Source organism: Mercenaria mercenaria, chromosome 16, assembly GCF_021730395.1.
Source record: "Mercenaria mercenaria strain notata chromosome 16, MADL_Memer_1, whole genome shotgun sequence".
NCBI lineage: Eukaryota > Metazoa > Mollusca > Bivalvia > Venerida > Veneridae > Mercenaria > Mercenaria mercenaria.
This window is the reverse complement of record NC_069376.1, coordinates 16,554,203-16,567,654: the sequence shown is the minus strand read 5'-3', so window position 1 is coordinate 16,567,654 and position 13,452 is coordinate 16,554,203. Positions and strand designations below refer to the sequence as shown.

At 36.6% G+C, this 13,452-nt stretch overlaps 1 protein-coding gene, 1 long non-coding RNA gene and 1 other non-coding gene across 3 annotated transcripts in view; all 3 read right to left on the bottom strand.

Moving 5' to 3' along the window:
* The window catches only part of LOC123541573 (40S ribosomal protein S8-like), a 36,171-nt gene that overhangs the window by 5,025 nt on the left and 17,694 nt on the right, over positions 1–13,452 (bottom strand). The window lies entirely within an intron of this gene.
* On the bottom strand, positions 7,804–13,445 carry LOC128549497 (uncharacterized). Its single transcript, XR_008367761.1, has 2 exons — positions 11,038–13,445; positions 7,804–8,297 (listed from the first exon to the last, which is right to left on the bottom strand). It is a non-coding gene; the product is annotated as an uncharacterized LOC128549497 (long non-coding RNA).
* LOC123541594 (small nucleolar RNA SNORD58) lies at positions 11,264–11,339 on the bottom strand. Its single transcript, XR_006684607.2, has one exon. It is a non-coding gene; the product is annotated as a small nucleolar RNA SNORD58 (small nucleolar RNA).

Sequence of the window (13,452 nt, the reverse complement as noted above, 5' to 3'; positions counted from 1 at the left end):
TACCAAATCGTCCGTGAGACATCTGCCTGCTTGGGGATCGAACTTGCAACCCAAAGGTTCATAGATCTGCACTCTCCCTACTGAGACAAGCAGGCGGGTATAACTATAATATATAATCATTGAACTGGTTAAGGCACTAAATTTATGTAAATGAGAATCTTGGGGGGGAAAAAAACCTAACTGGCATAATGAAGCATTCATCAAATTTTAGCTATAACCAAACGATAGCCTTATATACTTTTCCTTCTGACATAGGAAAATCAAGACTGACACACCACCAAATATCTAGATTATTTTTCGACTTGCTCAGGTAACGGTAACTACGTTTTTTACATGGTGTGATTAAAAGGTGTCCTAAGTTGTTTGTCATCATTGCAAGTCATCAAAATAATTTAACAATTATGTATACTAGTACAGTAGACTGTACTCGGCAAGCAAAAAGTATAATCACCTCATAAACCAGAGAATAACTGAAGACATCCTAATCTTTTACAACCTGAAAACACCTACAAAACAGAATCAATCTTGGGACACAAACCAACTTTGCCACACAAAAAATGACAAGAAACATAACTGTCCATACCTAACTGAAAACAAGATCGACAATTTTAACAACAAACTTGTTTCACTGGTGGTTTGTAGACTGCCAACCAGGCAGGACGGGCTACGTCAAACAGAAAGTACCTTAAAAGTCTCTCTTCTAATGGCCAATTATACAAAAACAATCATCCACCTTTATTTGGACTTGCTCAGGTAATGGTCACAGTGGATTTTTTACATGTTAAGATTAATATGTCACCTGGTGTCCAAAGTAGTCGGTCATCATTGCAAGTTCTTTTCTCATTCATGTCACAAAAACCAAATTATTCTTATTTATCTCCTGCAGGTGTATGACACCCACCATTTCTTTTCATTAATCTGAATGCAAGATTTGATCTGATATCAGAACTTTTATACTTGCTGGAATCACAGAGTTACAGCAAAACGAAGTGTTCAGACTCTTATTAGTTGCAACCATGCAAGAATAAGACGGTGGTTCCAATTCTTTTCACAAACAGATCTTTCCAGAACAACATGGGGCCTAAGCGCAAGAATCAGTGGCATCTAATTTGAAACAAGGGGTATTCTGACTTGCTCAGGTAACGGTAACAACGTTTTTTACATGGTGTGATTAAAAGGTGTCCTAAGTTGTTTGTCATCATTGCAAGTCATCAAAATCTCTAAGACTTCAATCTCTGAATAAAATTTTAGATGTTTCTGTAGTTTGCTCAGTTTTGGTAACGCTTATGATTTTCACATGGTTCTTTAAAAGGTGTCCTAAGGATTTTCATCATTGCAAACTGTCTTGAAACTCCAACATATCACATTTCTATGCAAGTATCATTCCAGAGCCCACTCACATCTTAAAACAACCAAATAACTTCCTGTAAAACACATTTAAGACAATAAACACAATGAAATTGGCACTAAAAACTAAGAATAAAGTAATAAAATCCGAATAAGCAAACCATAGGGTAAAGGTCTAGCAAATCTATAATACAACTTTCCTTTTCCAGAAAAATCGACTCATGGCTGACAAAAACTGCTGATAATTTTCAGAATTATTTTTGACTTGCTCAGGTAACGGTAACTGATGTTTTTTACACGGTGTGATTAAAAGGTGTCCTAAGTCGTTTGTCATCATTGCAAGTCACCAAAAATGTCTAAGTTAGTAACAGTTAACCTATCAAAACTACTACCCTGCAAGGAAAATTTAAGATCAGCAAACAATTACAGAATGAATGAAGCCAGCCAATCTTTCACAACCATCTGAAAACCTCTACTAACATCTAGTAATTTTGGGGCACAAAACCAACCTTATCAAACACAAAATGACAAACACAACAACTACTGACAATATATGGAACTGAAAACAAGATGGGCAATCTAACAAACTGTCTTCACTGTTGGTCTGAAGACCTCCCATCTTTACTGGGAAGTAAGCAGGACAGGAGTGACACATCAAAATTAAACCCTTCTTCACGATAGCCATCATACATCAAACAAATCATCTACCTTTATGACATGCTTTATTTCGACTTGCTCAGGTAATGGTCACAAAGTTTTTTTACATGTTGAGATTAATATGTCACCTGGTGTCCAAAGTAGTTAGTCATCACTGCAAATCACCTAGCCTTTACCCTGCTAAATTTCTGAAATAGACTGGTCTATCATTCAATTTGAGCAGTACCATTTATTATTCGAAAGAGTGTTCATTGAAAATTTACAAACTGAAAAGCGAAAAGTGCAGACAAAGATGAGACTGCATGGATATGTGCACCAATGTGCAGTCTCATCTGGTGGGCACTGGTCACAAAGGCAGAATCACATGCTGCCAGCACGCTTCTAGAGTTTCAATATATATTCAAGATAAATTTCAAACTGTACAGGTCGGATTATTGCTCAGTTCTTGGTATTTGCATAATTTTTGACATCTGTTTTTAAAAAGGTTTCCTCAGAATTTTCGTAACTAAAAATACCTCTCGGCAGAATTTTGATAAGCTGTCAAATTCCGCATGGATCAAGACTCCAACATCTTTTAACCCTCGTTTTACTTACATACAGAACTCTCGCACAATCTCTATATGGCCTCCATTGCAACAGAAGTATATAGTTATTAAGGAATGCTTTCTGCTCAACTATAGATTTAATGAAGTCGCATTTTTCAGTTCACCAATTAAAGTATGAAAATTTTTACTTTAAAGGGTAATTTTGTATCTCAGACTGTTAGTATTATGCTATACAGACAGGCCTCGACCTTAACTTTTTTCAGCAGTTGCCAGCAGGTCCACCAACTGCTAAAATCTAGTAGACCTGCTCAGACTCTAGTGGACCTCCAATTCTATCACATAAATTTTGATGTTGTAGACGTCATAACTTCATATGACTCAAAGCAACAGGACTTATTTCTAAAATAATTAAAAATGGAAGACAGTAGCAATCTGTTATCCAGAAAAATAATTATTTTGTAAAGTGTCCCAAAATATGGACACAATAATCATCATCCTCCCGACCCGTGTTGAAAGTGAAAAAAGAAAACATCATCAATTATCGGTAATTATTCTGATGATAAACTAAGTAATTGGCCTTGTTTTCATCTTCAATTAACACCCTCTCAAAGAGCTAAAAGAAGTGTGTCGGTTATTGTGGCATCTGAAGCTGAGATCAAAGCGGTATAGTTTCCCCCGAGATTGTCATGGCATTACGTCATGTTTTCGCGCCATGTGACATCACTGTCTGATCGTACTTTCTCGATTCCTTTAATTGTTGAGAAGAAATCAGTAAAAAAGTTTTTTCTTTAATTTTTTAAAAGCGAATGTGCAATATCCCGAATAAACTGACATGTAAATGTGTCAAACCGTGAACGATGATAGTGGATGTCCTACCTCTGTGACCTATTTGCCCTCAAGAAATTTACATTATTGTTTGAGAAGAATATCTAACAAAGTGTTGTGTCAAAAAATACACACAGGGTTCATACAGACAAGGCCAAGTCAAATTCAAGGACTTTTCAAGCACTAGTCTTATAGTTTTCAAGGACTTGTTTATAAATAATACTTACACATATTTGTAAATTCTAGCCGTTTTCTAGCCGTGACGAACTGACGCCATTTTAGTCAGGGGAGACAACGCTAACAGAAAGTACGAAACATTCATACCCAAACTTTCGTCCCGAACACATTCGACCTTTTTTATTACGGCGTTTTCGTAGCTCTGCCCATTGCTCGAAACTTGCCGATTTTATTCTAAAAGGTTTACTTTTGATTTTCAGGGAGATTTTAATTGTCTAGCATACGAGAAAATAAGAAATTCAAGTACTTTTCAAGGTCTTTGGACAATTTTCAAGCACTTTTCAAGACAAATTTTGTTTTCAAGGACTTTTCAAGACTGCCCTTCATTTTCAAGTACTTTTCAAGCCTGTGCGAACCCTGTACACATATACAAAGAATCATTTAAAACTTATTAAAAACCGCAACGACATCATACTGCTTTATTTTAAAACCACATTTCTATTTACGTTCGTTAGGTCACGTAACCTATTCTGCCGCGCTAACAGAAATCTGTTTACTCCATGTATTTAAATTGCTGCCGCTTTTTCATTATTTAAGATTTTTTAATTGTGATTTTTGTACTTTCTGGTCAAAAGTCTGAATTTTATTACCATAGTATGTACCATTTATTTACTTTAAGAAAGAAATAAATAATCAAGATCGCGCTGTTTGAAATTTTACAGAACATTATATGAAAATTTGATCGTTTTTAAAGAATTTTGCCTACACTCCTGTCGATATCTTATTAAAATTGTTATAGAATTCAAACTGTATTAGTTCTCAAGCGGTGTTGAAAATTTAAATCGATTTTATTAAACAAGAGGACCATGATGGTCCTGAATCGCTCACCTGTTCCCACATGACCCAGTTTTGAGTATGACGTCGTTTTTTCTATTATTTGACATAGTGACCTAGTTTTTGAGCTCATGTGACCCAGTTTTGAACTTGACCTAGATATTATCAAGATAAAAATTTTGACCAATTTTCATGAAGATCCTTTGAAAAATATGGTCTCTAGAGAGGTCAGAAGGTTTTTCTATTATTTGACCTATTGACCTAGTTTTCGAACGTACGTGACCCTGTTTTGAACTTTACCTAGATATCATCAAGGTGAACATTCTCACTAATTTTCATGAAGATCTCATGAAAAATATGGCCTCTAGAGAGGTCACAAGGTTTTTCTATTTTTATACCTACTGGCCTAGTTTTTGACCGCACGTGACCCAGTTTCGAAACTGACCTAGATATCATCAAGGTGAACATTCAGATCAATTTTCATGAAGATCCATTGAAAAATATGGCCTCTAGAGAGGTCAAAAGATTTTTCTAATTTTAGACCTACTGACCTAGTTTTTGACCACAGTTGACCCAGTTTCGAACTTGACCTAGATATCATCAAGATGAACATTCAGACCAACTTTCATACAGATCCCATGAAAAGTATGGCCTCTAGAGAGGTCACAAGGTTTTTTTATTATTTGACCTACTGACCTAGTTTTTTAAGGCACGTGACCCAGTTTCAAACTTGACCTAGATATCATCAAGGTGAACATTCCGACTAATTTTCATGAAGATCCATTCAAGGGTATGGCCTCTAGAGAGGTCACAAGGTTTTTCTATTTTAAGACCTACTGACCTAGTTTTTGATCGCAGTTGACCCAGTTTCAAACATGACCTATATATCATCAAGATAAACATTCAGACCAACTTTCATACAGATCCCATGAAAAATATGGCCTCTAGAGAGGTCACAATGTTTTTTCATTATTTGACCTACTGACCTACTTTTTGATGGCACGTGACCCACTTTCGAACTTGACCTAGATATCATCAAGAAGAACATTCTGACCAATTTTCATGGAGATCCATTCACAAGTATGGCCTCTAGAGAGGTCACAAGGTTTTTCTATTTTTAGACCTACTGACCAAGTTTTTGACCGCACATGACCCTGTTTCAAACTTGACCTAGATATCATCAAGATGAACATTCAGACCAACTTTCATACAGATCCCATGAAAAATATGGCCTTTAGAGAGGTCACAAGGTTTTTCTATTATTTGACCTACTGACCTAGTTTTTTACGGCAAGTGACCCAGTTTCGAACTTGACCTAGATATCATCAAGGTGAACATTCTGACTAATTTTCATGAAGATCCATTCAAGGGTATGGCCTCTAGAGAGGTCACAAGGTTTTTCTATTTCAAGACCTACTGACCTAGTTTTTGAGCGCAGTTGACGCAGTTTCAAACTTGACCTATATATCATCAAGATAAACATTCAGACCAACTTTCATACAGATCCCATGAAAAATATGGCCTCTAGAGAGGTCACAACGTTTTTTCATTATTTGACCTACTGACCTACTTTTTGAAGGCACGTGACCCACTTTCGAACTTGAACTAGATATCATCAAGATGAACATTCTGACCAATTTTTATGGAGATCCATTCAAAAGTATGGCCTCTAGAGAGGTCACAAGGTTTTTCTATTTTTAGACCTACTGACCTAGTTTTTGACCGCACATGACCCTGTTTCGAACCTGACCTAGATATCATCAAGATGAACATTCAGACCAACTTTCATACAGATCCCATGAAAAATATGGCCTTTAGAGAAGTCACAAGGTTTTTCTATTATTTGACCTACTGACCTAGTTTTTGAAGGCACGTGACCCACTTTCAAAGCTGACCTAGATATCATCAAGATGAACATTCAGACCAACTTTCATACAGATCCCATGAAAAATATGGCCTCTAGAGAGGTCACAAGGTTTTTCTATTATTTGACCTACTGACCTAGTTTTTGAAGGCACGTGACCCACTTTCGAACTTGACCTAGATATCAACAAGGTGAACATTCTGACCAATTTTCATGAAGATCTCATGAAATATATGGCCTCTAGAGAGGTCACAAGGTTTTTCTATTTTTAGACCTACTGACCTAGTTTTTGACCGCACGTGACCCAGTTTCGAATTTGATCTAGATATCATCAAGATGAACATTCAGACCAACTTTCATACAGATCCCATGAAAAATATGGCCTTTAGAGAGGTCACAAGGTTTTTCTATTATTTGACCTACTGACCTAGTTTTTGAGGGCACGTGACCCAGTTTCAAAATTGACCTAGATATCATCAAGGTGAACCTTCTGACCAATTTTCATGAAGATCTTGTGAAATATATGGCCTCTAGAGAGGTCACAAGGTTTTTCTATTTTTAGACCTACTGACCTAGTTTTTGATGGCACGTGACCCAGTTTCAAACTTGACCTAGATATCATCAAGGAGAACATTCTGACCAATTTTCATGAAGATCTTTTGAAATATATGGCCTCTAGAGAGGTCACAAGGTTTTTCTATTTTTAGACCTCCTGACCTAGTTTTTAGCGGCATGTGACCCAGTTTCGAACCTGACCTAGATATCATCAAGGTGAACATTCTGACCAACTTTCATAAAGATCCATGAAAAATGTGACCTCTAGAGTGGTCACAAGCAAAAGTTTACGGACGGACGGACGCACAGACGACGGACGCCGCACGATCACAAAAGCTCACCTTGTCACTTTGTGACAGGTGAGCTAAAAATGAATGCACTACGCGCGTTTTTTGTGTCAAAAGTAACCGCGATGTAAATTAGACATTACGATAGGGCGCACGTGCTTGTGGAATGGAAAATTACCAGCATGACGTTTTGATATTTTTACGATTCGCGGGTAAATTCCAGTCAATCCAGGTAATTTTGCCTGATGTAATTTCTCAATTTGGTAAATACCACGTAAAAACCACTCGCCCGATCGGTGGAGTAGTCCATTTGTGCTCTCCTGACTTTAACTCACCAATGCTTATAACGGTAGAATGCCGTACTTAAGGCAAAATCAACTTTCGTTTTGTGAATTCGTCGATATGGGTACTATTTCCCACCCCCCCCCACCTATTTGTTTACTCTTAAGGGTTTTATTTTATTTGCAGACCGTGACTGAAAATTGGTTGACCGTCGGTCTACCCAACGTTTGATAGTTAGTGGACCTGCCGATATTTTGGTTGCGTCGGTCCAACGGTCCACCGCTAAGGTCGAGGCCTGACAGACCATATGTTGCCAAATAATGTTAACACAAAACAACATCCAGACAATACAAAATAGTTTTAGCTATAGATGACTTAACTGAAATAGCAAATTTTCTGGTACCAATTTGTGCAAAGCCAGCTGTATCTGTTCAAACTTGCTCAGTTAACGGTAACAATGTTGTTTACATGCTGTGATTAAAAGGTGTCCTAAGTTGTTTGTCATCACTGCAAGTTTTGTTCATTACAATCAAAACAAGTACACTGCCCTTATTTTTGTATGTATACTTATTATGTAACTTCCTGCATCTTTTCATCAGAAAATACAAGAACCAGTGGCCATCTACACCCACTCCCCACTCCACCACCACCACAAGATGAATCTTGACAAAATTATTGTTCTGTACTTTCACAGATTACAGCAGTGGTGGGGATCCCAATACTCTTGACTTGCTCAGGTAACGGTAACTATGTTTTTTACATGGTGTGATTAAAAGGTGTCCTAAGTTGTTTGTCATCATTGCAAGTCATCAAAGTTTCTCTATTTTGACATAAATTTTAGATGTTTCTGATTTTTGTTTGTTTGTTTTGGGTTTAACACCGTTTTTCAACAGCATTTCAGTCATGTAACAGCTGGCAGTTAACCTAACACGAATTATCAGAGGTGGAGGACTAATGATTTCAGACACGTCTTTTATCAAATCGTCACGGAGAACATACGCCCTGATCGAACTCGCGACCCCGAGATCCGTAGACCAACGCTCTCCCTACTGAGCTAAGCGAGCGTGTTAGATGTTTCTGAAGTTTGCTCAGTTTTGGTAACGCTTACATTTTTCACATGGTTCTTTAAAAGGTGTCCTAAGGATTTTCATCATTGCAAACTGACTTGAATCTCATACCACCACTCAAAAATTCTGTTAACTAATGTATACAATCAGAACATTCTTCTATGTTCCTATCAACATCTGGACCTTCATTTAAGAATCTAAACTTTTTGAAGTCTTGAAAAACCAGTATTTTTCACTCAACAGTCAGTATTACAAGGTGTAGTGTCATTAGTTAAAAGGAAAACAAGTTAAACCCTTTCAAAAAGCAAGTAAGTTGCTTCAGCAACACGCTTTCAACAACACAAGATTTCTGGCAAACAAAACTTAGTAATACTGTCTATAGGGTTGGACCAATTATAAAGGAAAGTAAACAACATCAGAGCTACACTGAAACCATCATCGTATTCAAGGGATGCACATGCATTTTCACTCATCATATGTTGTTCCGAGAACTCAGACTTGGTATATTTTCAAAAACAAGAGTATTAACAGTCTTAAGAAAGGACCAGTATTTTACACCCATTCTGTTTTAGCTTGCCTTTATACTTACCACCTCCTTCTCAACAAAAAAGGAAGGATCATATAGCCCAAGATAAAGGAACAATACTCAAAATTGCACCTTTGTCTTACTTCAAAAGATATTTTATGGCTTGCTTTTTTTCAACATATGATGTGTTCAGTAAACTTTTTCAGCTAACTTTTTCAAAACAAACTAAAAAGCCTGTAAATAAATCAAGAAGGAAATGTGTCTCTCTGTTCAAACTTGCTCAGGTAACGGTAACAATTTTTTTTACATACTGTGATTAAAAGGTGTCCTAAGTTGCTTGTCATCATTGCAAGTCACCAAAAATGTCTAAGTTAGTAACAGTTAACCTATCAAAACTACTACCCTGCAAGGAAAATTTAAGATCAGCGAACAATTACAGAATGAATGAAGCCAGCCAATCTTTCACAACCATCTGAAAACCTCTACTAACATCTTGTAATTTTGGGGCACAAAACTAACCTTATCAAACACAAAATGACAAACACAACAATTGCTGACAATATATGTAACTGAAAACAAGATGGGCAATCTAACAAACTGTCTTCACTGTTGGTCTGAAGACCTCCCATCTTTACTGGGAAGTAAGCAGGACAGGAGTGACACATCAAAATTAAACCCTTCTTCTTCACATAGCCATCAATCATCTACCTTTATGACATGCTTTATTTCGACTTGCTCAGGTAATGGTCACAGAGGATTTTTTACATGTTGAGATTAATATGTCACCTGGTGTCCAAAGTAGTTAGTCATCACTGCAAGTCACCTAGCCTTTACCCTGCTAAATTTCTGAAATAGACTGGTCTATCATTCAATTTGAGCAGTACCATTTATTATTCGAAGGAGTGTTCATTGAAAATTTACAAACTGAAAAGCGAAAAGTGCAGACAAAGATGAGACTGCATGGATATGTGCACCGATGTGCAGTCTCATCTGGTGGGCACTGGTCACAAAGGCAGAATCACATGCTGCCAGCACACTAGTGGTTGAAGTTTTCTAGAATTTCAATATATATTCAAAATAAATTTCTAACTGTACAGGTCAGATGATTGCTCAGTATTTGCATAATTTTTGACATCTGTTTTTAAAAAGGTTTCCTAAGAATTTTCATAGCTAAATACGTAACCTCTTGGCAGAATATTGAAAACTTGTCAAATTCCGAGTGGATCAAATCTCATAAACTCCAACATCTTTTAACCCTTCTGTTTTACATACATACAGAACTCTCACATAATTTTTATATTGCCTCCATTCAACAAAAGTCTAGTTCAAGTTATTAAGGAATGCTTTCTGCTCAAATAAAGATTTCATGAAGTCACATTTTTCAGTTCACCAATTATTGAAGTATCAAAATTTGCACTTTTAAGGATATTTTTGCGACTTATAATATTATGCTATACAGACCATATGTTGCTAATGTAAACACGGAACTACATCCAGACAATACAAAATAGTTTTAGCTATGACATAACTGAAATTGCAAATTTTCTGGTACAAATTTGTGCAAAGCCCGTTATATCTGTTCAAACTTGCTCAGTTAACGGTAACAAAGTTGTTTACATGCTGTGATTAAAAGGTGTCCTAAGTTGTTTGTCATCACTGCAAGTTTTGTTCATTACAATCACAACAAGTACATTGCCCTTATTTTTGTATTCATGAGTACTTATCATGTAACTTCCTGCTTCTTTTCATCAGAAAATACAAGAACCAGTGGCCATCTACACCCCCTCCCCACTCCACCACCACCACAAGATGAATCTTGACAAACTTATTGTTCAGTACTTTCAAAGATTACAGCAGTGGTGGGTATCCCAATACTCTTGACTTGCTCAGGTAACGGTAACTATGTTTTTTACATGGTGTGATTAAAAGGTGTCCTAAGTTGTTTGTCATCATTGCAAGTCATCAAAGTTTCTCTATTTTGACAAATTTTAGATGTTTCTGATTTTTGTTCGTTTTGGGTTTAACACCGTTTTTCAACAGTATTTCAGTCATGTAACGGCGGGCAGTTAACCTAACCAGTGTTCCTGGATTCTGTACCAGTACAAACCTGTTCTCCGCAAGTAACTGCCAACTTCCCCCCATGAATTATCAGAGGTGGAGGACTAATGATTTCAGACACAATGTCTTTTATCCAATCGTCACGGAGAACATACGCCCTGATCGAACTAGCAACCCCGAGATCCGTAGACCAACGTCCTCCCTACTGAGCTAAGAGGGCGGGTTAGATGTTTCTGAAGTTTGCTCAGTTTTCGTAACGCTTACATTTTTCACATGGTTCTTTAAAAGGTGTCCTAAGAATTTTCATCACTGCAAACTGTCTCGAAATTCATACCAATATGTATCAATATCTGGACCTTCATTTAAGAGTTTCGACCTTTTGAAGTTTTGACAAACCAATACCTTTTACTCAACAGTCAGTATTACAAGGTGTAGTTTCATTAGTTAAAAGGAAAACATGTTAAACCCTTTCAAAAAGCAAATAAGTTGCTTCAGCAACACGCTTTCAACAACACAAGATTTCTGGCAAACAAAACTTAGTAATACTGTCTATAGGGTAGGACCAATTATAAAGGAAAGTAGACAACATCAGAGCTACACTGAAACCATCATCGTATTCAAGGGATGCACATGCATTTTTACTCATCATATGTTGTTCCGAGAACTGGACTTGGTATATTTTCAAAAATAAGAGTATTAACAGTCTTAAGAAAGGACCAATATTTTACACCCAATCTGTTTTAGCTTGCCTTTATACTTATCACCTCCTTTTGACAAAAAAGGAAGGATCATAATTATAGCCGTAGATAAAGGAACAATACTCAAAATTGCACATTTGTCTTTACTTCAAAAGATACTTTATGGCTTGCATTTTTTCAACATATGATGTGTTCAGTAAACTTTTTTCAGCTAACTTTTTCAAAACAAACTAAAAAGCCTGTAAATAAATCAAGAAGGAATGTGTCTATCTGTTCAAACTTGCTCAGGTAACGGTAACAATTTTTTTTACATATTGTGGTTAAAAGGTGTCCTAAGTTGTTTGTCATCATTGCAAGTTTGTTTCATTTTCAACAACACATTTTAGTGTGATACAGTATAAATGGCAATCGTAAATCTCCTTTGCTTTCTCCTCATCAAAAATAAACCAGTGTAAAACATGTATAACAATGTCATCTTATGTGTAATGAAATCTGTACAGAAAATATTCTCACCAACATTCTTTTCTATATTAAATACAAACAAAGGATTTTCTTCAGTTTTTGGTTTCATATCTCTTACAAGTGATCACCAATAAACATATACTACACACCAGAAGTATAATTTACAAGTCTGAAAATGTATCTCCTTTTTTAATAGTATCATATAGGGAAATTCTGGTACATGTATTCAAAAGCCTGAAATCAGAACCAGTCCTGAACATCCCAAGCCTGATTATACGAAATGCATGTCAAGATAAAGGAACAGACATGCTTGAAATTTAAGGTTAGCTGTTTAGAAGTCTGTGAATTTAGAATTTGAAACTACTTGTCCGAACCAGCTAAAGTGAATAGCTTTCCTTTATACTCTATTCATATTTCCTGCCGAAGTTACTTGAAAGCAATTACTTGTCCCGAACAACCAGACAAGTGCTAATTTCGCAAACTGGTTTAGTTGTGAAGACAGGGTACTTTAACTGGAAAACAGACAGCATCAATCGGGTGGCAATCTGGTGTATCATCCCTTATCTTTGAACCCTCTACAGACAGTAGGGCAGCGGTGGTTATCAGGCTCTGCCCGATGGCTGCCACTGCAGTTAATTTCAACATAAACACAGCCAACAGGACACTCTCACCAGCTTTACTTAGACCTTGGCTGCAAACTCAATCTTTAAACAAAGACCTAGAAATTCTCTCCCGAAAAGAAAACACCTACCAATGCTTCCTGCAACATAAATACCCATCAATGCACTCACAAAACACAAACACCTGTGAATGCATTTGCTAACAGAATCACAATCTTGTGTATTTGCCCTATGATATAGATCTTGGTACTCCATAATCTTTTTCTGCAAGACAACCACAAACAATTTTTTCATCACAGGTTCCAATATGCTTTACAAAAAAACAAACATTTCCAGCAAATGGAAGGCTGATTCAACGATAAATGTTTTTTCCAGACTTGCTCAGGTAACGGTAACTATGTTATTTACATGGTGTGATTAAAAGGTGTCCTAAGTTGTTTGTCATCATTGCAAGTCTATTTAGAAACACACAAAGGAATTATTATCTACAATTTGTCCACTTTCTTAAGAAGAGGGTCCTCACCTATAACATGACCACTGGAAAACTGGTCCTTCGAAAATATGCCTACAAGATTTGCTGCAAAGCGACCCTCAACAACTGCTTACCTTAAAAACAGCACTGGCAAACTTACTCGCTTTAAGACTACC